The sequence below is a fragment of the Aedes albopictus genome, chromosome 1, assembly GCF_035046485.1.
Source record: "Aedes albopictus strain Foshan chromosome 1, AalbF5, whole genome shotgun sequence".
NCBI lineage: Eukaryota > Metazoa > Arthropoda > Insecta > Diptera > Culicidae > Aedes > Aedes albopictus.
Window position 1 is genome coordinate 186,480,948 of NC_085136.1, and position 22,538 is coordinate 186,503,485.

The window sequence follows — 22,538 nt, forward strand, 5'->3', positions numbered from 1 at the left end:
AAGTTATAACATAAAATTATGATAATTTTTTAGTGAAAACATCGATTTTCAAGTCGCCTTAGGACCACTCAAATCGTAAAGTTTTTTATATTCCAAATAAATCTATAAAATGTTTACTAGTAGCTCTTGTTTACTCAGTATGGATATGGAGCGTATATGAATGCGGAACAAATCTTATATTTTGACGTTTTTCGTTGAGAAAATGTGAATTACTTAAAAGGTGACCCATCTTGCCCCGCACTTTTTTCACGGTGCAAAATCGATCACTTTTCAAAACTGCTCGTTTAACATCATATTTTGAATTTAATGAACTTTTTATCGACTTTTAGCATAGCTAACTAGTGTATTAAAAAGTAGCGGACGAATACAAACCAATACGATTTGTATTTACAAAGTTATGGTGATCCATCCTTATGCGACCCATCTTGCCCCGCTCCACCCTACTATTTAAATAATAAAAAGAAACATCTTTACCAGCACAATCTTTAAAAGTTAAATAAATGGACAATGATGGAAAACACGGTTCTCACTCCTTTCAATATGCCAGGCATCAATTGGATTAAAGCTAAGAGGAAATTACTAGTGGTAATTAACACCTCCGGATCATCTCTGATGTAACGTGTACTAGATCAACTAGATCAATACTGCCATATGCGGCATAGTTGTCCCATGTTCTATGGGAATCCCTATTAAATCGGACAACTATGCTGCACATGGCAGAATAGGTACGATATAAAAAGGTTTGAATAAGAACAATCTAGAAAACTTGACGTCGTGTTTCGTATCTTGTATGTGTTTGCGTTTCCTTGGTTTTTAACAGTTTCACTTGACTCCCCAGGAGTTGTTGGGTATATGTATTGTAATCAAGGAAGAAACAAACTTTCAATTAGCGGGTAAATGCGTCATTCAGGCAATGCTGTGATCACCGAACTAAAGAGTGCTTCATTTCATGCTCTTTCGTCGATGAAAAATGGACGCTTTGATTATGAGCTTTTGGGATAAAAACATCTGAAATCTTGAGCATCTCTCTTTTTTATTGTTTTTCCAACCCCCTCATGGAATTCACATAAATATTTTGGTCTTAAACCATAAATTGCAATCTGTGGTTACAATTTTGAATACTTTAACGGGTGGCCACTAAATAACGGGAATGCTTTTAGCAGCTGATTAAAAACAATAGAAGCGTCCATAGAGTAAACATTTTTTAGACAAAACCATCGTCTATCTATCCACAAAGTCAGCGTATTTTTTATTTTGTGTCAACTTATTCTGTTCTGCAGAAAACGACATTGAAACAGGAAGCACTACCAAAACGCCTTGGACGGCTCTACTGATTGCTCAAAACAACCGTAAAAAAAGTTAATAGTAAACCATTATAAAACTAGAACCCGCCCGGTTTTGAATGAATTCCACATTTCGGCATCCCAAGAAACAGATCCTGAAGGAAATAGAGGAAAACTAGCAAAACCAATATATCATAATAAAATCTTCTTTTGTGACATGGGCTGGATAAATCAATAGAATTCCTTGTTAAATAACAAATATTTACATCAAATCACATTTACACATTGAACAACATGTAAACAATGAACAATGAACCGCAGTGCACAAATTACATCGACACGTTTTGGTGATACAGGAAAATAACATTTTTTGGAAATTTCTATAAATGTCATTTACGGGAAAAGGCTACAACCAAAGCAAAAAAAAACAAGTCAGTATCCCCATTTTTTCTTATTACTGTTTGAGTGTGTAGATGCTAAAGGTAGCTGAGAAACCATTTATTTTGACCAACGATTTCACAGACGCAGAAAATGCGTGAAAGTAAACTCTGAAAAGTCGTACAAAGCAGTTTTATTTTTTTTTTATAATCTCTTTATTTGGTAGGCCCATTCGCCAAAAAGGCTTAACGGGGCCGAGTTTACTATTTACAACATCACTGCAAAAAAATACTGTACAAATTACTACGTTCAACTTTCTTAAATTTTATATTATCCATGGACGTACACTGTTAAACCTTTATGATAGTTAAATTCAGATTGCCATTTTTAAAGATCATATATTTTTAAGAGCACATTCAAAGCATTCCCGTTATTTAGTGACCACCCGTTATTTGTTGCGTGCGTTTTAACCACGTTTTGAAACAAATTAATTTGTTTATTTCACATTTTGTATTTGAAAATAATGTATTTAGAATGTAGAACATAAAACACACTTATTGTATCGGTGAGTCATTTTACCCCGTATTTGAGTGCGAATTAGTAGCTCCCAAAGGGGAATGTGCTTGCGGTTCGGGAACGAAAGTGCTAGTGATAGTGCGAAAAGTGTGTGGACCACCGCCATTACGGTTCGTTAAGAATCCACACACCTATCGTTCTCCAGCTATAAAAAAAATTAAGATAAAAATATAATAAAGCATATAGAAAAAATAATTAAAAAAAAAACATTTCAGATATACTAGTTATTTATTCGATGGGTTACAAAATGAAAATTTTAACAGCACGAGTCATGCTGAAAAAATGAGTTTTGGAACGTGTTGCATACTACATTTTATGCAATTCAGTATCATAACTTCTATTTTGTAGAATCATTTCGGTATCATAGTGGTATTTTTTTCCGAACTGGTTCATTATGCAACTAAAATTAGTTGCATAAATAACTATTATGCAATTCAATGTCATAACTTCTACTTTATACTATTCATTTCAGTATCATAATGGCCAACTTTTCCGTACCGATTGGGTTGCATTATGAAGAATAGTTGCATAGTGTTCATAATGCGACGTATTTGAGTTGCATTATGAACATGCAACTCAAAAGAGTTGCATTATGAAAAAAATCATTGCATGAAATTTTGTATGGAACTCGTTGCAAAACTCGACTTTTTCAGCACTCTTCGTATTTATCCAAATAAATGTACGACTCGTGCTGAAAAAAATCAATTTTTTGCAACTCGTCACATAAATAACTATTAATAACTAAAATCGTTGCATAAATAACTATTAAGTTAAGTTAGGAGTATTTTTTTTTTCAATCTGATAAAGTCTCAGTCTAATTACCATCTATAATAAAGCTCGTGGGTTCAAAGACGTCACCTTGTCATCTCTTGTTACAGCCGGGCCTAAATAAGGTCAACATGGCATTTTGTCGCCATCGTCGTTTTTTCCCTTCTTTAACAATTGCCAAGTTTGCGAAAATCTACATTATGTCAGCGAAGTTTTTTGTACCTCTGCTGTTTACCCCCGCTCGGTCGGTGTAAGGTGTGCACCTCAACTAGAGAGCTATATGAGTAGATAATAATAACAGAATCACAGAGCAGCCTCAAGTTTACCGTAAACATTTGCACATCCAAAAGGTGCGAACGAATGAAGCAATATGCGTAGCAAATCAGTCACCGGCCAAGGTGTAGGCATTATTGTGAACAGTGCGACTAACCTTGACTTTCGGGAAAGTGATCATTTCCATAGGGTCGAATACAATGATCCTGTTGATGGTGAATCCCATGTCGTTGCTTCTTGCTCGAATGACGCTCGGGTGATCTTGTAATTGTGATGTAATGGAAAGTTCAGATGTGGTAATTTTGATAGTTGGGCCAAATACAGTATATCGCCATATAAGTACTAATAACAAAAACTGTCATTAAGGTGATTACGGGACACCGTATTATTTTCCTTTCTTTTCTCGCTTTCTCACAAGTTGCTCCGCAATGTTGAAGAGGGTAATTTTGATTTCTATCACATTGAAGTGGGGGAAACCCGATCAGCTTATGCACTGCAAGTGAGCATTCACAATGGTAAGTTTTTACTCCATAACATGGAGTAGAATCTGAGATTACTATCTTACCTTCCCTTTTCTCTTGGATAAGGGCTGTTTCAAGAACCTCAAGCACTTGTGGGCAGTAAACACATATCAAAAAAGTAAAATTAAGCAGATATTTCCTGAATAATTCAACCACACGCAGAAAAAAGCATGATAAAATCAAAAATATTTCAGGTAAACTCAAATAATTTGTCTATTTGTTCTGGCAACAAAAATTAAACTGTTTGGAGCATCGAACGTCACATTTGAAGCAAATTCAATCCATTTTTGAAACAAACATACATCTTCTGACAGGTTATGTTAGAAACAAATGTAAAAAAATTTGTTTTTGTGGCAGGTCGGCCCTACGGAAATATTTGTTTTCCAATTAAATTTACAAAATCATTTCCTTCTCTAGGAAAACCCACTTCCCGCGTGGCACTTTCAATGCCAACATCATGTAGATAACATACGCTCCCGAAATCAATGGGATTTCGTGGAAACTTTTGGTGAAACTTGACTTTTTTTGCAAGAGGAAATCTTGTTTGGTGCTGCAGCTGGAACTTGAGAGTTTTGTTTATGTTCTCGACGGCGGAACGGGGGCTCTTCAATGGGTATTGTAGAAATCAATATGTAATGGAGTTAGTTTTAAAAATTAATATTTTAGTTTCAAATATTTTATCAATTTATCGAATAAACATGAACATTTTTATTTCAAACGAACGAAATTTGTCTCCGTGAAGTTGAGTGATTAACATTATTATCCCGCCAAATTTTTATTCAAGGAAAAGGCATTTTGAAATGGTAGAGTAAAGTGAGGCATAAGTTCGAGAGGGTCAAGAGTTTATTTTGAAGTTTTTTAGTTCAATGCAAATTATTTCTTTGCGGTGTTAAGGTTGTTCGAAACCATTTAGAATTTTACTCCAAAAAATTATGAAAATTTATTAATATTTCGAAAAGTATTGACAAAATTTTAGTTTTTCACTTAAAAAATGTAATTAACTACGGTGCCACAGACAAACAGACGTCTCACTCTACCCACTTCCCATCGTTTCTCTTTTTAACGAACTATTCAAATATTCTGTAGTTCGCAAATCGCTCGCTCATGGCGCTTGCATCGTTTTTGATACTCTTTGACGTTTGCTCACTACCGCCATCTTCTCTGTGAGTTTACGAAACACAGCGTAATTAGCATTGGGTGATAATGCTTTGTGACGATGATTTTAATCGCATTTTGTTTGAAGTGATATGTCTGTTTGTCTGTGACGGTACTTTCAATGCATGGAATGGAATTGTAATGAATTCCATTTCGGTCTTTTATTTTGAGGCGTAACCTGGTATATTTTGAAAATGTTTTGGCATGTATATTTTTTTGCAAAAAAGATTCGGAAATCATATTTTACACATAGTGGAGCAAAAGTTCGAATTGTGGGGCAAGAATTCGAGTCATGTGGCAACTTCAGGTAAAACCTAAAATCCTTAAAAATGTACATACTATCTCTAAAAACGAAGAAACTAGTGAGATAATTCGATCGAAGTTATAACAATTTGCTGATGTGGCGAAAAACTACAAATTTTTTATGTGATTCATTTAACCCTAATTTGGGTAAAATCCAGATAGAACTTTTATAGTGTATTCACATCAAACATCAATTGTTAATTGATTGATTGATTAACAGAATTGCTCAATGCTAATTATGCTGTGTTTCACAAACCCACTAAGTAGATGGCGGTAGTGAGCAAACGTCAAACAGGAGCAAAAACCATGGGCGAGAGATTTGCGAACTACAGAACAGAATATTTAACGGGCAAAAAGGGGAAACGATGGGTGGGTAGAGTGAGACGTCTGTTTGTCTGTGACTAAAGTGTCAAAGTATTGTGTTACGGTTAGCTAAACTCGACAAACACTAGATTCGAATTTTTGCCCAAGCGCCAGCGGTGAAGTTCGAATTGGACGCACACTTACAAAACGTGTTGTAACTTCAAATTGAAAAGACGTTTGGCATAATTTTGTTAAGCAAAGTTTTAGCTCATGGATGGTAGAATCACCAAACGGTTTTCATTTATTTTTATCTTCATTGGTTTTTTGAAAAATATTGAAATTTAACTAGGGTCGAACTTTTGCCTAACGATACCCAACAACCCATTCGATATGTATATCATTGAAACTTCTAAAACGATAACTGGAATCGATTGATTGATGATTGGTTATGATTAGTTTTAATTTTAAACTCTGTCTACAATCTAGTTTATAATATCGATAACTGAAATCAGTTATGATTCATTGTAAACTTCGTTTACAATCCAGTTTATAATATCGTGAATAAATGGAAAATAATATGTGTACAATGACTGTAAAATACGGCAGAAGCGATAACACGGTTTTTATTCAGGCAATCTTGTTGTACAACTGTGTTCATAAATGATATTTGGGTTTATCGTAGGTAACTCAAATAAATTCAATACAGGCACTGTTGGCATTGAATGAACTGTTATTGGCTAGGTGCATCAAAATCTCTCCCTTCGTGGAAGAAATCAAAGCACCTTGCAACAAATAAAGTTGGTCGTTTCTAAATTGCATAACGGGATCTCCGAAACTATTTCCTTTGTGTACGGGTTAAGGCGCTTTCGAATTCCGATCATTTTTTATTACCTATCTTATAGAAAGGTAGACACCTTTCATTGTACACGTGTTCGCTGGGCCATACCCAATGAGCCCTAGCTCAACATCGAAGGTTAAAAATAAATCGTGGAAGCCTCATTCTGTCAGGCCATGATGTATATCCTATGGATCAGGTGAGAGTGCACCAACCAGCGAGAGGGTGATATATATTTTTAGAAACCGAGATCTCAATCGTAGCCACTTATTTGAGATTGGGACTTTCACTCATGCCTAGGAGTTCGAAAAAAATACAAATGATTAACTGATCCAACGTGGCTATCCACTTTCAATAAGGTGAAATAAAACATTAGGGGTACTCACCAAACAGATTAAATTGCTGCGTAAGCCATGATTTTCTGCTTATTTGAAATGTTTCATGATTTTGCGAATGAAATAATCAAAGATTGCCTTGGTGATCACGACGTTTAATCAGTTTAATCAGTTTACGCTGTTTAGTGAATCCTAGTGAATCTATATATATAAAAATGAGTTTGAAGTTCCTTTGAGGCAACAAAACTCAGTAACGGCTGAACCGATCAGGCTGACCCTTGAACTGTTTGATTCGTATTCATGGTGGCTGTGTTTATACGTATAAAAAGTTACGAAAATCAACTTGGAAGACGAGCAAAAGCAAAATTACTGAAATTCTTATTAGCGGGGAAGAAATTCATAGCAATTGCAATAAAACCAATCTAGAGTGCGGTGCCAAAATGAGCCCACAGCAGTTGTCAAACAGTCACAACCAAAATGGCAGTACAACGTCTGCCGGGACAGCTAGTTGTAAAATAAAACTTGTTTCAGAAAGTACTTCAGCAACCCTTTAACAATAACTGAAATTAAAGCCTGTATCCGCAATAATCGGGACACAGAAATACGACTGTAACTCTGCAATAGATGCATTAAAATTGCTCAAATTTGGCCTGATAACTTCTTATGATGTGATCATTTCACCTGCAAAATTTCTTGTGAATCGGTGCAGTACTTTTTGTTGTAGCAACGAAACAGTAGAACGCTCGCAATTGAATTTTGTACAGTCCCTAGTTTTGCTTGTCAGCGCTGTAACTTTTGAATTTGGCAAAGGAAATGACTAAAATTTTGAACACAAACCTCTCAATCTACATTTTTTGCATTGGCAAAATTTCAAAAAAAATCTATGCACTATCAACAATTTTATTGTAGAAACATATATTGGGACGGAACGTGATTTTCGCCCCTCTGACAGAAATTAGTCAGTACCCCTTATTGTTCCGATTGTACTGATGAAAGTACTATACCAATAATCATTAGCGGAGCCAGCATTTTCTTTTTTCTTACTCACTCTCCTAAACATACACGAGAAAGAAACAAATGGAAGAGGGGGCAGCTTGCCTCCTCTTTCATCTCACTCATTTTCCTGCATGTTTAGGAGAGTGAGTAAGAAAAAAAATAAAAGCTGGCTCCGCTAATGCCAATAATCATCAAATATTGTAGGTATAATGTGTATAATCAACTACCTGCTGAGAAAAATTCATGAAAACTGGCAGGATCATTCAAAAGTTATGAATAGACAAACATCGCACATGGAAAACACGAAACATTTTCACTAACACTCACCCCTATCAACACCAGTAGCTTTCAAACAAGTTGATCGAAATTATAAGAAAGTTGTACGAAAGTGTGTCTATAAATATCATAACTGCTAACGAAATTTCAAAAATATCCTCACAGAACTTTGAATTGTAGTGCAAAATAACCATCTATGATGGGAATGAAAATTGGTCATGATTGTACAAAATGCTTAAAACCACATCTGTTTGTGGCAAATGTAATGCATCAATTTTAATGAAATTTGGCACAAATAAGAAACATACAACAAAGAGTTCTCAATCCATTTTTGGCTGATTTCAACGATTCATTACAGAGTTACAGCCGTTCTTCTGTGTCCCGATTATTGCGGATACAGGCTTTATTAAAACCCTTTTTTATTTAGAGAAAACAATTCAAAAATAAAAAAATAATGGTTTTCTCAAAAAAAAAAAATGTTATAGATTCCCCTCATGCTCCTTTGGTAAAAATAGGTAATACAAAAACATTCAAGCATGTTCCAGAATGTTCTAGATTTTCGGTCTTCAGTAAACTTGTAGTGCTGCCTAGAAGAACTTCGGAGAATTTTACGGTCGATTGATCTCAGTTCCACTATAAGGCGACGTAATAGTCGTAAGAAGTGCATGTGTATTATAATCTTGATTATAATTGATATCATCGTCATTATTAAAATTTCGAAGGCAGTTTTCTCGTTCGAAACACAAATGTTTGCACACTCAATCCTGAATTGCTTGTTCGGTACTTTTTTGATGAAATTAGATCATGCAGTACGATTTCGGTAGTTCCGGTAATCGATTTTACTGAAGTTCAGTACACTAACTTTAAAAAATCGGGTGCAAAAGGTAAACAATCCATTACACTAGTTTACAGCATTTTTGAACTCGATAAGCTGATGATCATTTTTGGCGTAGAATCATGCTCTGAGTTCGAAAACGCGAAGGGAAAAAATTACAGTAAGGCGGAAAATTTTTCGACTTTCCATACAAGGTTGATGATTTGAAATCGATTTTTGTTCTAGTTTTGCAAAGTCGCTCACTTCATTCATCTCATTCTCCGTAATCAATGCTCCGATTGAACTGAATTTTTTACTGTAACTCGGCTATATGTGATATATCAATCTGACGCAAAACCTGCCTTAAGAAGATCGAAAGGATATTTAGCTCTTAATTTACGGAAAAAGTTTTTGAATTAGTTGAACAAAACGCAAGATATTAGAATTTTAGTATATTCCATATTTTAAAAAAATGTAAAACTCGATATTGAACTAAAACTTAAAAACTGTTCTACTTAAAATTTTTTGAAGTACGGTTTCGAAACCAGCACTAAATTGTGCTTCAAAAACTTTGGTCGTTGGCAGAAGTTCACGACTTTCGTTTTATTTTGTAAACTAGTGTTGTTGCAGTATTAAGCTTTTCTTATTTCGTCAAAAAATTACCGAACACGGTATTCAAAATTAAGTGTGGTAATGAAATAGATATTTATGCAACAAGTTGCAAAATGATGAAAAACGCTGAAATTTTGACCAATCATAAACCATATATTCCAGCTCCATTGGTAAAATTTTGAGCGAGATCGAATAAGTTTTCTGAAAGTTATAGAACTTTTAGTAAAACTTTTAGGATTTTTGAACACATTTTTAAAACATTATATCTGAATATGTAGCCGACGAAACTTTTTCAATCTTTTTTGTGTTACAGATTATACCTAAGGCTTTCATATGCAGCTTCGTTTGAGATTTTATATTCACTACAAAAAATATGAAATATCTGTATATATTCAGAGTATTATTTGGAAATTTATCATATTTTGATCAATAAAAGTGCCAAGTGTTTTCAACTTTTTTAAACTCTCTTAATGTAATATTTTTATACAGGACCTACTAAACAACATATGAAAAGTAGGTCCTGTGCATTTTTCGTTCAGTTAATGCACATTTATTGGTAGAAAACGTTTGGCAGATTATATGTTCAAAATATGATGATTTTTTAAATACCGTCAACTGCATAAGCAAATTTTTCATATTTTTTGTAGTAAATGTAAAACCTCAAACGAAGCTGCATATAAAAGCCTTAGTTATAAGCTGTAACACAAAAAATATTGAAAAAGTTTCATCGACTACATATTGAGATATAATGTTTTAAAAATGTGTTCAAAAATCTTATAAGTTTTACTAAAAGTTCTATAACTTCCAGAAAACTTATTCGATCTCGCTCAAAATTTTACAAAATTGATTCAAAATTGATCAAAATTTCAGCAGTTTCGATTGACGTATAAAAAGTTATAAACATTTGATGGAAAAATTATTTTGACAAAAAAATTGCTGTTCGGACAATTGTTTGATACACTGTAGTTTATCCTACTATTGATTACACACACGAAATTTGATGAAAAATGTATGTTGGCAAAAGTGCCGAAAGGTACTACTTTTCAGCACAAGTGTCGAAAAGTATTACTTTTCACTAAACTAAAATAGCATCAACCGCATTGAGTCAAAGTTCAGCGTAAATTTCTGCGTTTCTCTTTGCGTCATCTTCCATGGAGCAACCCTCATGATTTAGCGAGCTACGTTGACCGTTGCAAACTTATTGGGCTACAGTCTTTAAGTGTACGTCGTGATGTTTCAAAAACTCTTTATCTCGGATCTTCTACAATCAAATTGCCACGTAGTAATGTTGTGCAAGCTAACGCATTGGGGATGGAGACAACTAATGCGGAGTCAACATCTCAATCATCACCATCATCTGATGTTCCGCATGAAACTCCGAGAGACAAATGGCGTTTTCAAGTAAGGCTTGAAAATGGCCAGTTCACGACTGCGTTAAAAGACGCACTTTTGAGGGACCTGAATATGTGCCTATATTCATCAGCTGGTTCTTCGTGCAAGTATTCATGCTATGCTTGCTATGCTATATTCATCACCTGATTCTTCGTTCATCTCTAGTTTTATGGGGTGTGGTCTGGGGTTCGGTGTTGTCTGGTTTTCTCCGGACGATGAACGCACCTACAACTGGTTGATTGGAAAATTTTCAGCGATCAACGAAAAAGCTGGTGAGTTCAGGTTCACAATGGAACCCTTTGCAGCTCATAAAAATAAAGTGTGCATAAGCCTCCCTTGGGATTCCAAGGAAGGGTTGCCTGATGCGAATGTTTTAAAGCGTCTCAAATTCCAGAATCCAAAAATTTCGACAGATCGCTGGAAGGTTTTTAAATCTAAAATTTCTAACAACAACATATTGTTGTTTTGCAGTATCGATGATACTACGCTGTATCTTTTGCAGCAGCAAAATTTTCGTTTGAACTACGGGTTCAGTAAGGTACAGGTAGATGTACTTCTCCAGAAAAAATCTGGCATACCTTCTAAAATCAAATTTAGGATAGTAAATTGCTCAAACTGAGCCCCATATGTAACGATGTAATTTCATTGTTTCTTGAACTACGGGTTCCATTTTTTTTTTTTGGTTTGATCAAGTTTGTCTATTGCTACTGTAAAGTAGCTCAATCTTCCGTATAGCGGTTCAGTAACATTTTCTCTAGATGTTCTGGTTATTACACACATTTTCTCCATCTTTTACTCTTTCTCCTTCCTCCTAAATCCACCCTTTCCCTTTTTCCGTTCAGGTAAATGATGATTATGACTGTAAATTTGGTGAGGTACAAATCTCCCAACAGTAGGAGAACGTGCCGTCTGAGCCGATGTTCTGATACCTACCTGATAAATGTATATCCCTTTCGGAACGGAGCGCAAAAACTGAAATCTCCATACAAATGGCTCAATTTTAGCTCTTCAGAACTCCCCGATTTTCCAACATAACAACATAACATAAATTGTTCTTCCTCATTTCGAAGAACTACTCTTTATCTTTTGATTTCTAGCTTTGACTTTCTATAACCATAGTTTAGTAGACTACCGTACTACGCCACCATCCACGCTACTTCCGAAACCCACCACCAGAGGGAAACGAAGTAGCCTAAAAGGGGCGGCAGATGCTGAACTAAGATGGAAGGAGATATGCACATGAACGGGCTAACGGGCACGGAAAACGACAATAGAATGCCTTGGGTCACTGTCCGAATACTGGAGGCCAGTGAACCATCTACACTCGACTCCATAATTCTAAAAGAGTCGCAAAAGAACCACCAACCGAAATGGTTGAAAGAACAGTTTTTAAGCAAAGATAGAGAAGTGGAAGACAGAAAGAAGTGAAGCGAAGGACAGCAGAACCCCGCTGTTTTGGGACAGAACTACGATTCTGTAGAAGTTCAAACACCCCCCCTACGTTGGGATGATCCGGAGAGTTCCGCCGCTGACCGAGTCCGTCAACATACTCGACCGCCGGACACTCAGAAGGGCCTGCGAATGCTGCCATCGACTTGCTTCGCCACCCCGTAAGGCCGCAGAAGAACCGGCAGACACTGGCTGTGCACGCCGCCATCGATGAAGACCTGGAGGTGTACGCTGTGTGGTGGTGGAAGGTAGAAGACGGGGCCCCGAAGAAGTGAAAGAACAGGTTAGATTAGACTATAAGAATGTGGGCAAGAGGAAAGTGGTAGAAGAAGAAGAGGCCGGAAAATTCCGGGAATAAATGTGTGTAGTAATGTAACATGGCGTGATTTTTTATGTACGACAGTGCGAAGATTCCCTGCCCGCGAATAACTGGTCGAGAAGCATGCCTATCCTGAGGTGTTGTTTCAGGGAGTCTCACGAAGGCTCCCCTCTTGAGCTAGTCGGCAGTTACAAAGTTCAGGCAAGTTTTTAACCGGCAATCACTTTTCTGGCATAAATAAACGAACCACTTTGCCGAAGACTCTGTACAAATAAAATGCAATTTGGCCAAATGACTTATTGAACGTTTATGGGAATAACGTTAAGAGTATCTCGTTGGTGTGTTCGACTGTTTTACGAAACTGTCTTGACCAAAATAAAACACTATTTATTTTATTTAAGAAAAAAAAATAAATAGGGCATTGTTCATAAACCACGTAGACCAAATTTCGGTTATCTCAGACCTCCCGTCCCCTATCATATAATTTTGTCCACACAAAAAATTTGAAATTTGTATGGAGCGTAGACTCCTCCCCTCCTCCGCCCAAGAAGTCCACGTAGTTTATGAACGACCCCTAGTTAATGTTTGTTTTATTTAATAGAATAAAATTAATAGTGTTTTATTTTTGACAAGACTGACAAGCCACCACGAAACAGTTCAGAATATCGACCTTGTTCATAGAATTTTTTTTTGTTCATAGAAAAAAAAAACAGATATGAGAGCTGTTTTCCTGCCATCTGTTTATGAGACTATGCTTTTCAGTTTTCAACACTGCACCAATAAGATATACTATTTCGCATTTCAAAGCCCACTGGACCCTTTTTTCAGTTAGTACAAGTGCGGAATTGCGTTGAATTGTGTCGGTATCTTCAGTGCACTTATTCAGAAACATGTTATGAATAAGTGCCCAGAAGATTTCGACACGATACGATACTAAATCGCAGTTTTATTCACGATTCCGCATTTATAATAACTGTGAAAGGGGTCCAGAGGGGTTAGAAATGCGCAATATTCAAAACTAATTCATGCCGATTTAGATCACGACAGCCTATATGTACTATGGCCAAAATAAGCGACTGCCCGACATAAACCATCAGTGTAAACTGGATCTCGCTTACACACGTTCTAGTCATGATTAAATCATAATGCAATCAATCTTTACAATTGGCCGCTACCTTCATGCTGCGGTAAATCTTTTTCCCTTATGCGATCCAACCACAGAGAAGAAGATGGCCTTAAACTTTCAAAGCGTTTCTTCTTTGACTCATCCAAGGTTCCGGTATGCCTCTCTCGGCAAGCGGCCTACCCATTGCGAGTATCAGTGTTTCTCTGCGGAAGCATGTTCGAGATATGTACTCTTCGCTTCAGGCTCATTCAAGTCTTTCGATACGTCCGCATTCAGTTGGGAGGAAACGTTGTCATAGTGCGTATATAAAAATCCCATGGCGGAACAAACGTTTAATTGTTTCAAATTTGACTCTCAATTATTCTTGCTGAATAAATCAGCACTTTTAAGAAAATCGACTTATTGTTTCATTATATGCAACATATAAAGAAGAATCGTTGGATCAAAGGTAAAAAATTGCAACTCATTTTTTTCTAGGCATGGACGGCCACGATAAGCTGAAGAGACATTTCCGGTTGACATGCTTTAATGAAGTAGGTACCTTACAAAATTTTCACCGTGCTTGAAACAATTCTATTTAATTTTATTATTGTTTTTGTTTGGAGTGAGCACGCATAACAAAAAAGAACGGAAATAATTTGTGCATAATTCATCACTTTTTATAATATACCCCGTAACGTGGGTAAATCACCTTATAATGGTGCGTTACGGCGTAAGATCTACCATAACCAATTTTGATTTCGTAAATTTCCAGCTTGGTTTAAATGCAGGGAAATTATAAGATCAAAATTTGGTTTACTTGTCTGTGTTTTGTTTTATTTTTGTATACTGTTTTTTTTACTACTAATATACCATTTGTTTCCGTGTTATTTGCTTGATTTTAACTTCAACTTTAATAAAATAACAATTTGTTACAGCGCTGTTCAGGTAAATAAAGTTATAATTGTAATGTAAGTCTATTAACATTCTATGTATCATAATCATAATATTTATTGTTCCAGGTAAAATCAGGTAATTGGTCAACTATATAATTAAATATATTCAAATTACATGATACTTGGGATATTGGGAGGGGTAGCCCAAGGAAGCTAAATGAACTGGTTTCTGGACAAATGTTCGTGGGGTGGCCAGACTTTGTCACGAGATAACAATCATCGCGTTGTCTTCCGAAGGTATCCAGTAAATTTGACTTACCCTGCTACAACAAACCATCAGGTAGATCATTCCCTTCTGGTATGACTCTGCAGCCATAGGTAATCCTTGCGCTGATGGTGGGTACACAATCATCATCATCATCATCATCATCATCATCAATTTACCAGTTTTTATAATAGGATAAATAAAGCCTGCATCCGCAATAATCGGGACACAGAAATACAGCTGTAACTCTGTCATAGATACATTAAAATTGCTCAAATTTGGCCCAATAACATCTTTAGATGTGTTCATTTCACCTACAAAATTTCATGTGAATCGGTGCAGTACTTTTTGTTGTAAATAGCAATGAAAGAGTAGAATGTATTCCATTGAATTTTGTACAGCTCCTAGTTTTGCTTGTCAGGGCTGCAACTTTAGAATTTGGCAAAGGAAATGGCTGAAATTTTGAACACAAATCTCTCAATCTACATTCGTTGCATAGGTAAAATTTCAAAAAAATCGATGCACTATGAACAACTTTATAATCGAAAAATGTATTGGGACTGAACGTGATTTTAGCCCCTCAGACAGCAATTAGTCAGCACCCCTTATTGTTTCGATTGTACTATTGAAAGTACTTTACCAATAATCATCCAATTTTGCAGACATAACATACACATAATCAACTACTTTCTGTGGAAATTTCATTAAATTTGGTAGAGAAATTCAAAAGTTATGAATAGGCAAACATCGCACATGAAAAACACGAAAAATTTTCACTAACACTCACCCCTATCAACACCAGTAGCTTTCGAATCAATTGACAAAAGTTGATGAAATTTTGCAAGAAAGTGTACCTATAAGTATCATAACTGCTAATGAAATTTCATAATTATCATCACAGAATGTTGAACTGTAGCGTAAAAGAACCATTTACTATGCGAATGAAAATTGGTCATGATTGTACAAAATGCTTAAAACCGCGTCTGTTTGTTTTTCATCCACAGCTAAAAGTAATACATCGATTTTATGAAATTTGGCACAAATAATTAACATACACCAAAGATTTCTCAGTCAATTATTTGGCCAATTTTACCGATTCATAACAGAGCTACTGCCGTACTTCTGTGTCCCGATTATTGCGGGTACAGGCTTTATAAGGGTACCAGTTATGTCACTACTCAAGGAAAACTATTTCTACAAATGATAGGAACCATGTACCAGTTATGGTCACATTTTCTTATTTCGGTTCCACTTCGCACTATTTGCATGGACTTCTTATAGGATTAGCCATAACTGGTACACTATGACGAAAAAGGGTGCAAGGATGCAAAAATTTTAAGGAAAATGATTTATTTCTATGATAATTAAAGCAAATTCTGAAGTGTAAATGAGAGAAACCATCTTTTTTAAACGTGATATTTTGTTCACAAAAAATTCTTGTTGATGTGCATCGTTAAAAGTTAAAAATCAACTATGGCGAATTTGAGGCACTATAGCCAGAATGGTGCACTGAGCCTGTATGTTAAAAATGGGTAAGGTGTATCCCGACTCCCGAGGCAAGTGGAAGCAAACAAATACTTTGGTATTGTCATGCCAAAAAAAAAAAATCTGAGGATAATTGGTCTTACATTTCCAATGGTTCTAAAAGACGTTGTCTGTACAGGGGATAGACAAAATGATCGGTACAGGCAAAATTTTCACTTTTCAAGAAATTGTCAACTAGCTGTAACTTTTCGAAAAGTGCTTCAAAAAATCTCAAATGTTTACTGGAAGTTGGTCAACTAGTTGTATACCAATGATTTAAATTTGAGGAAGATCGGGATATGCAGTTAGAAGTCAACTTTGAACTTTTATATCTCCGGGTTCCATGAACCGAATGCAATAAAATTTTGAGCATCAATGACTTATTTATTAGATGTTTTTTTTTTAATTGGTCTACTTTTAAAAGGCATACCACATTTTTTTTTAAATTTATTGCTGGATATTTTGTCACTTCCTTCCAAAACATGTTTATATTAAAGTTAATGAATGAGTCATAATTTCCATCTTGAATTTTGAAGCGATGAAATTTTGGCTAATTTGGCATTTTATTAAAGAAAGATTCTAATGGCTATATTTTTCCGTGTTAGCAATTCAAGTTAAGTCAATTTTTTTCAGTTATAAAACGCTCAAAATTTCATTGCATTCGGTTCATGGAATCCGGAGATATAACAGTACAAAACAGGCTATCGGATAATTTTGCCTTTTTCTTTTGAAGTTTTTGAGCTTAATTCAAATTAGATCTTCCGTGTGTCAAGGTTGCTCAAAGCCTTTTTAAAAAAGAGTTTTTCACTCAACAAATATGAAAATTGACTAATATTTCGAAAATTTATGACAAAGTGTTGTTTTTTGATAAAAAAAAATGTAATATGCGATGGTCCTTCCAACGCATGAAATAAAATTGTAATGAAATCGAATTCGAGTCATGTGGCAACTTTAGGTAAAATCCTAAAATTCTGCAAAATGTACATATTTTCTCTAAAAAGGATGGAATTAGTGAGAAAATTCTATCAAAGTTGAAAAAAATGTTGTTTTATCTGAATTTGGCGCAAAACTACAAATTTTTGGCGGAGTAAATTCAACTCTGATTTGGGTAAAATCCAGATAGAACTTTAAAGTGTATTCCAGTTTCAACATTAAATATTAATTGGTTTAAGGTATTCCAATTACCAAAGTGTCGAAATGCTGGGTTAGCGAAATACCACAAACACTAGATTCGAACTCTTGCCCCAGTGCACAATGGTCCGAATCTAGGTTTTAGCAGAAAAAAATCCCTATCTCTGTTATCGTTAATTGTAGGCGTTTGGTGTCTTCAGAGAAGTTGTTTGCATTTGTTTGCTGCATCTTTTCCAAATTTGTTTGATTAAAGTGGTCCTCGCCTTAACACAAATCTGGAATAGAACTTTTTAATTTGTCGTCATACGCGGTCGAATTCTTTAGCAAAGTTGTAGGCAATGCTATTTCGAGCAAATTTACCGAATACACCTTTTATCTATCTCTTAATTTGAACATAGTAGGTCAATTTTAAGTTTTGATATAGGGTGATCCCCCCAAAAACGAGTTTTCCGCAATAACTTTTATTTATTTGATTTTTTTTTCCAAGTTGTGAGCTTTAAAGCTTTGAAGAGCAAGTAATGACGCATATTTGTTCGGAACATTGCATGTTGCTAGGTCTTGTCATTCAAATGTTATGGGCAATGCTTTGAAGCATTTGAAGAGCAACTAATGATGCATATTTGTTCTGAACATTGCATGTTGCTGGGTCTTGTCGTTCAAATGTTATGGGCAATTTTAGCTTAAAAACAACGATGTCTTGATATGCTTATATCTCATGGAGTTGGTAAAATAATGCTTGTGATTCCTACCATTGGCTCATGCTATAATAGGGGTAGGCGGGGCAATATAGACACCCTAAGGTTTTTGCCAACTTTACCTGGCAAGATGTCAAAAAAGTTTAGTTTTTTGATACATGTATCCTTTTAAAATCTATTTAGCATCTATTGCATAAGAATGCTCACGAAGAAAAATGATTTATCCACTTCAAAAAATGTTTTGAAAAATGTTAGTTTTTCATGACCGTCTTCAAGCATACGGGGCAGAATGGACACCATGAGACTTTCACGAATTTCGTACATTATTTACACCTATTAAGTCATTTCTTTACAAAACAACTATTATGGATGAATAATGCGCCAAAGTAGTTCATTTTTGTTCAGTCAATTTAAATTCAGGCTGTTTTGGATAAAGCTTCGTTTTTGTCGGCATGTACAGCTGTGCCTAGAACAACTATTTTCCACTTCTGTCGTTTTTTGACCAATTTGTTTCACCCTATGAACTACTATAGTGAACATTTAACCGAAAATATACTGAAATCAAAGAATTTGGTTGGTTCGTGATTTAGGTTATATTTTTCCCTTGCCGCTTCTTTCAAAAAGGTGAGTATCCATTTTGCCCGGCAGCAGAAGATATTTCCAAACTTGATTTTTGATATAATAAAGAAGAAAATATAAACATGTTAAGCATGTAGATACAGCAAAACTACTTGCATGTGTTCTAGAAATATCAGGTTTTAATCGACCTGCAATAAATTAATCACTAAATCTTATTTCAGATGGTGTGAAAATTATAATTTCCATGCCCAAAAACGGAGGACGCAACTTTTTCGTGTAAAATCAAGTATAATTTTAATTTATAATGTTTTGTTCCTGAAACTACTTCTTTGACAAATGGACAATATTCTCCATTCATTAAAAGTTCAAAAAAGTTCGCATATTTCAAAATATTGAGGGTGTCCATTCTGCCCCGGGTGTCCTTATTGCCCCGCCTACCCCTAAATACTAAAAGTAGCTCTGGCTTCGTTTCTTCATTTTCCCTGGTAGTGACATAACTGGTACAGGCACCCTATTATACATATAATGAAAAGTGTAGCAGATTTTCATTTACCCCGCTTCACGGGGCAAAAGATTTCAAAATTTCATTTTCCTATTACATAGTTGATGAATCTCGCCAAAAGGAAATCTGAGGATTCAAGATTTTCAATAACATCTACTCCCTTATAGATTCTTGCAACAGATTCGAACATACAATATATTTAAAAAATAGTTTACACCGTCTTCAGCTAGAAACTGCACAAACTGAATCGTTATTGTAAAATACGAGAGAAATACATTGAATGATGTCATACTTACAATATGTTTTGCGAGATGAACGCGTTCGGTGGTCCGAATATTGTCCTTTTATACGTGGTTAATAGTTAATAATCAGCATGTTGAATGCTTTTTATTTTTATCTATGCTGGTCGAACGTTGCTCCTGGAAGTAAAAAGAAATTGAAACATTCAAAACGTTTGCTTCAAGACTGAAATTGTTTTTAAACTTTTGCTTTAACCATTTCTTTCCCACGACTATGAACGAACAGAAAAAAAAGCATTTGGGTTTGCCTAATAAGAATTACAATCTATATATTGATACATAATATTCATCTCATTCCGTTTGTTTAGAGTTTGCCGAAAATCTAAATTACCATCGTGTGGGGATTCTTTTTACACTACTAAATCCAGCAATAAACAATAAAGGTGCTCATACACCAATCGGACACATCTCATATAGAACCACATGGGGGCTACTTTGGACATTTATAATTAAAACAAAACTGCATTTTAAATTCCAGGGTTATTCAGAAAACTACATTGTACCGATATTTCAATTGATATATGCGTTTTTAGATGGTGTTGTGCTACCTTTGCTGTTATGAGCAGCGTGGTATTGTAATATAGACAGTCTTAAAAATGGGACCATCATTGCTTTATTTAGGTGAAACGGTATAACGATACAAATATTCGATTGTGTCACGTTGATTCATCTTGAATGAATTGATCAACCATTTGAAATATATGAACTGTAGAAACAATGCTTACAGAGCACATGACTTCTGATACGTTATGTTTATTTTTTGGTTTATCATGCCTCTCAAGAAAAATCAGAATATGGCGATTATCTGCCTCTGGCTTCTGATATTAGCGCGACAGTCACTAATCATAACAGCGTCACCAGATTTAAAAGTATATAATTCCACTATATGGGGTTTGACAGCAAGAACACTCATTCCACTGAGCTACTCTTGCCGATCGTCATAAATAGATTCAAAAACATCTGTCACTTCGCGAAACCCAAATGCTTTTGTTTTTGGCGGGATCACTTTTTCTTTTGTTTTGCCTTGCGACTGTCATGCGGCGGTATGCCTTGCGAGCGTACGACCGCCGCAGGACTCTAATAAAAGATAAGCGCGACAATATTCGATGGTTTTTCTCGTCATGACCAGCAATGACCGGCCCTTGAAAAACAATTTCAACCAAACGTAACGTCCTCACTGGGACAAAGCCTGCTTCTCAGCTTAGTATTCTATGAGCACTTCCACAGTTATTAACTGAGAGCTTCCTCTGCCAATGACCATTTTGCATGTGTATATCGTGTGGCAGGCACGAAGATACTCTATGCCCAAGGAAGTCAAGGAAATTTCCTTTACGAAAAGATCCTGGACCGACCGGGAATCGAACCCGTCACCCTCAGCATGGTCATACTGAATACCCGTGCGTTTACCGCCTCGGCTATATGGGCCCCGTATTGCTTCATAATAGTCCCAAAGACATCAAACAGATTTTAACCATATTTTGAATCAAAAAAAAATCCATATTCAAAACTGTCCAAAGTAGCCTTGCATTTTAAAAGTAGCCCCGCTTGGCGGTAATTAACTAATTAATTAATTAACAGCTGCCCTCGGTGCGGTGCAGTATCTCATTACTCCGGCCAGCAGTTCCAACAGGTAGGGTCAAGTGGGGTAAAATGCCATTTTTCAAATTTTCATCGTTTTCAATGATAATTAGCCTCATTTGTTAGGCTTCCAAAGTGGTAACAGCAACTAGACAATATTTGCTCGATACTTCAGCAAAAATATTCACAAAACTATTGCATTTTCATCGATTTTGAGCGATTTTAAAAACTGATTCGTAAAACGGAAGTGGTGCAAAACGACCATCTGCCATGGGGTAAGATGCCACTACATGAAAACATTCAAAAATTACGTCCATCAGTTTTCGGGCATTACCGACTCCTTTTCCCCCCTCTGTCCCGCTTTTTTCGTATACTCAATAAATGGAGTGTCACCCCCCTCCCCACAAAACGATGATCGTAATATTTGAATGACCCCTAACATGGAAAACTTAGACATCAACAACCATGCGTCTCCATGTGTGCCTCAATCTCGTTGGAAACACTTGGCTGGTAATAAAATCATCAGAAAACCTTAATTGCAAGCACGAAAAGCCGGAAGTTGCCAATTTCCATTGGGAAATCAAAGGATTTTTCGTGTGTTTGGTGGCATAGTTTCTAGAAGAATGATGGATGCAAACACATCTTGACACCATTTACCTATAGCAATGATCAAGTCCCATTCAGGAATGGTTTTATGAGTTGGGCCATTTTACCCCATCTTGGCATTTTGGGCTTTGTTCCCTAAGTAGTTGTTGGTTTTCATAATGTTTATCATGATATGAAAGCCGATCAATTGGCCACCGTTTGCACGGGAACCGATATTCTGGATAACCAACCCAACCTCTTTTCGGATGTTGTGACTGGAGAAATTTAGCACTGCAGTGCGTCGAGGTCGTTTTTCTGCTGGATGGGTGTTCTTAATTGGCAGCGAAAACGGATCGATGAGAATCAAAATCGAATGCTTGAGTTTTTTTTTTTATGTACTAAACTGTTCTCACGCAAGAATGCTCTTGCACAAGAAACAAGATAACTACGGAAGCCTTTCAAAACTGACAATAAGATTTTTTGTTGTGTTTATTGCTTTGAGGACTGAATCTTGGAGATGTTTTTAAAACATCTCCCCTAATATGTTTATTCTATTTGAACGACATCAATCTGCAACTTCAGTCTTTTAAACTTTTATTTGCTGATGATTTTAAGTTGTATTGGGTCGTCAACGACAATCAAGATGCTACTTTTCTTCAATCTCAGCTGGACGTGTTTCCCAGTGACAGAAATCGCAAGGGCTTAAACGCCACCTTTTCCCGGAAACTTGCTCCGATTGTTTTTGATCACAAAATTGGATCTGTAATTCCTAAAAGAGAGAGTGTGATCAA

The 22,538-nt window shown here is 35.8% G+C and overlaps 1 protein-coding gene across 2 annotated transcripts in view; it reads right to left on the minus strand.

Moving 5' to 3' along the window:
• The window catches only part of LOC109419596 (ABC transporter G family member 20), a 125,590-nt gene that overhangs the window by 61,038 nt on the left and 42,014 nt on the right, over positions 1–22,538 (minus strand). For both annotated transcript variants that reach the window (XM_029856499.2, XM_062846002.1), the window contains one exon: positions 19,582–19,704. The gene's annotated coding sequence lies outside the window, so the exon portion shown is untranslated. The remainder of the gene's footprint in view (positions 1–19,581; positions 19,705–22,538) is intronic.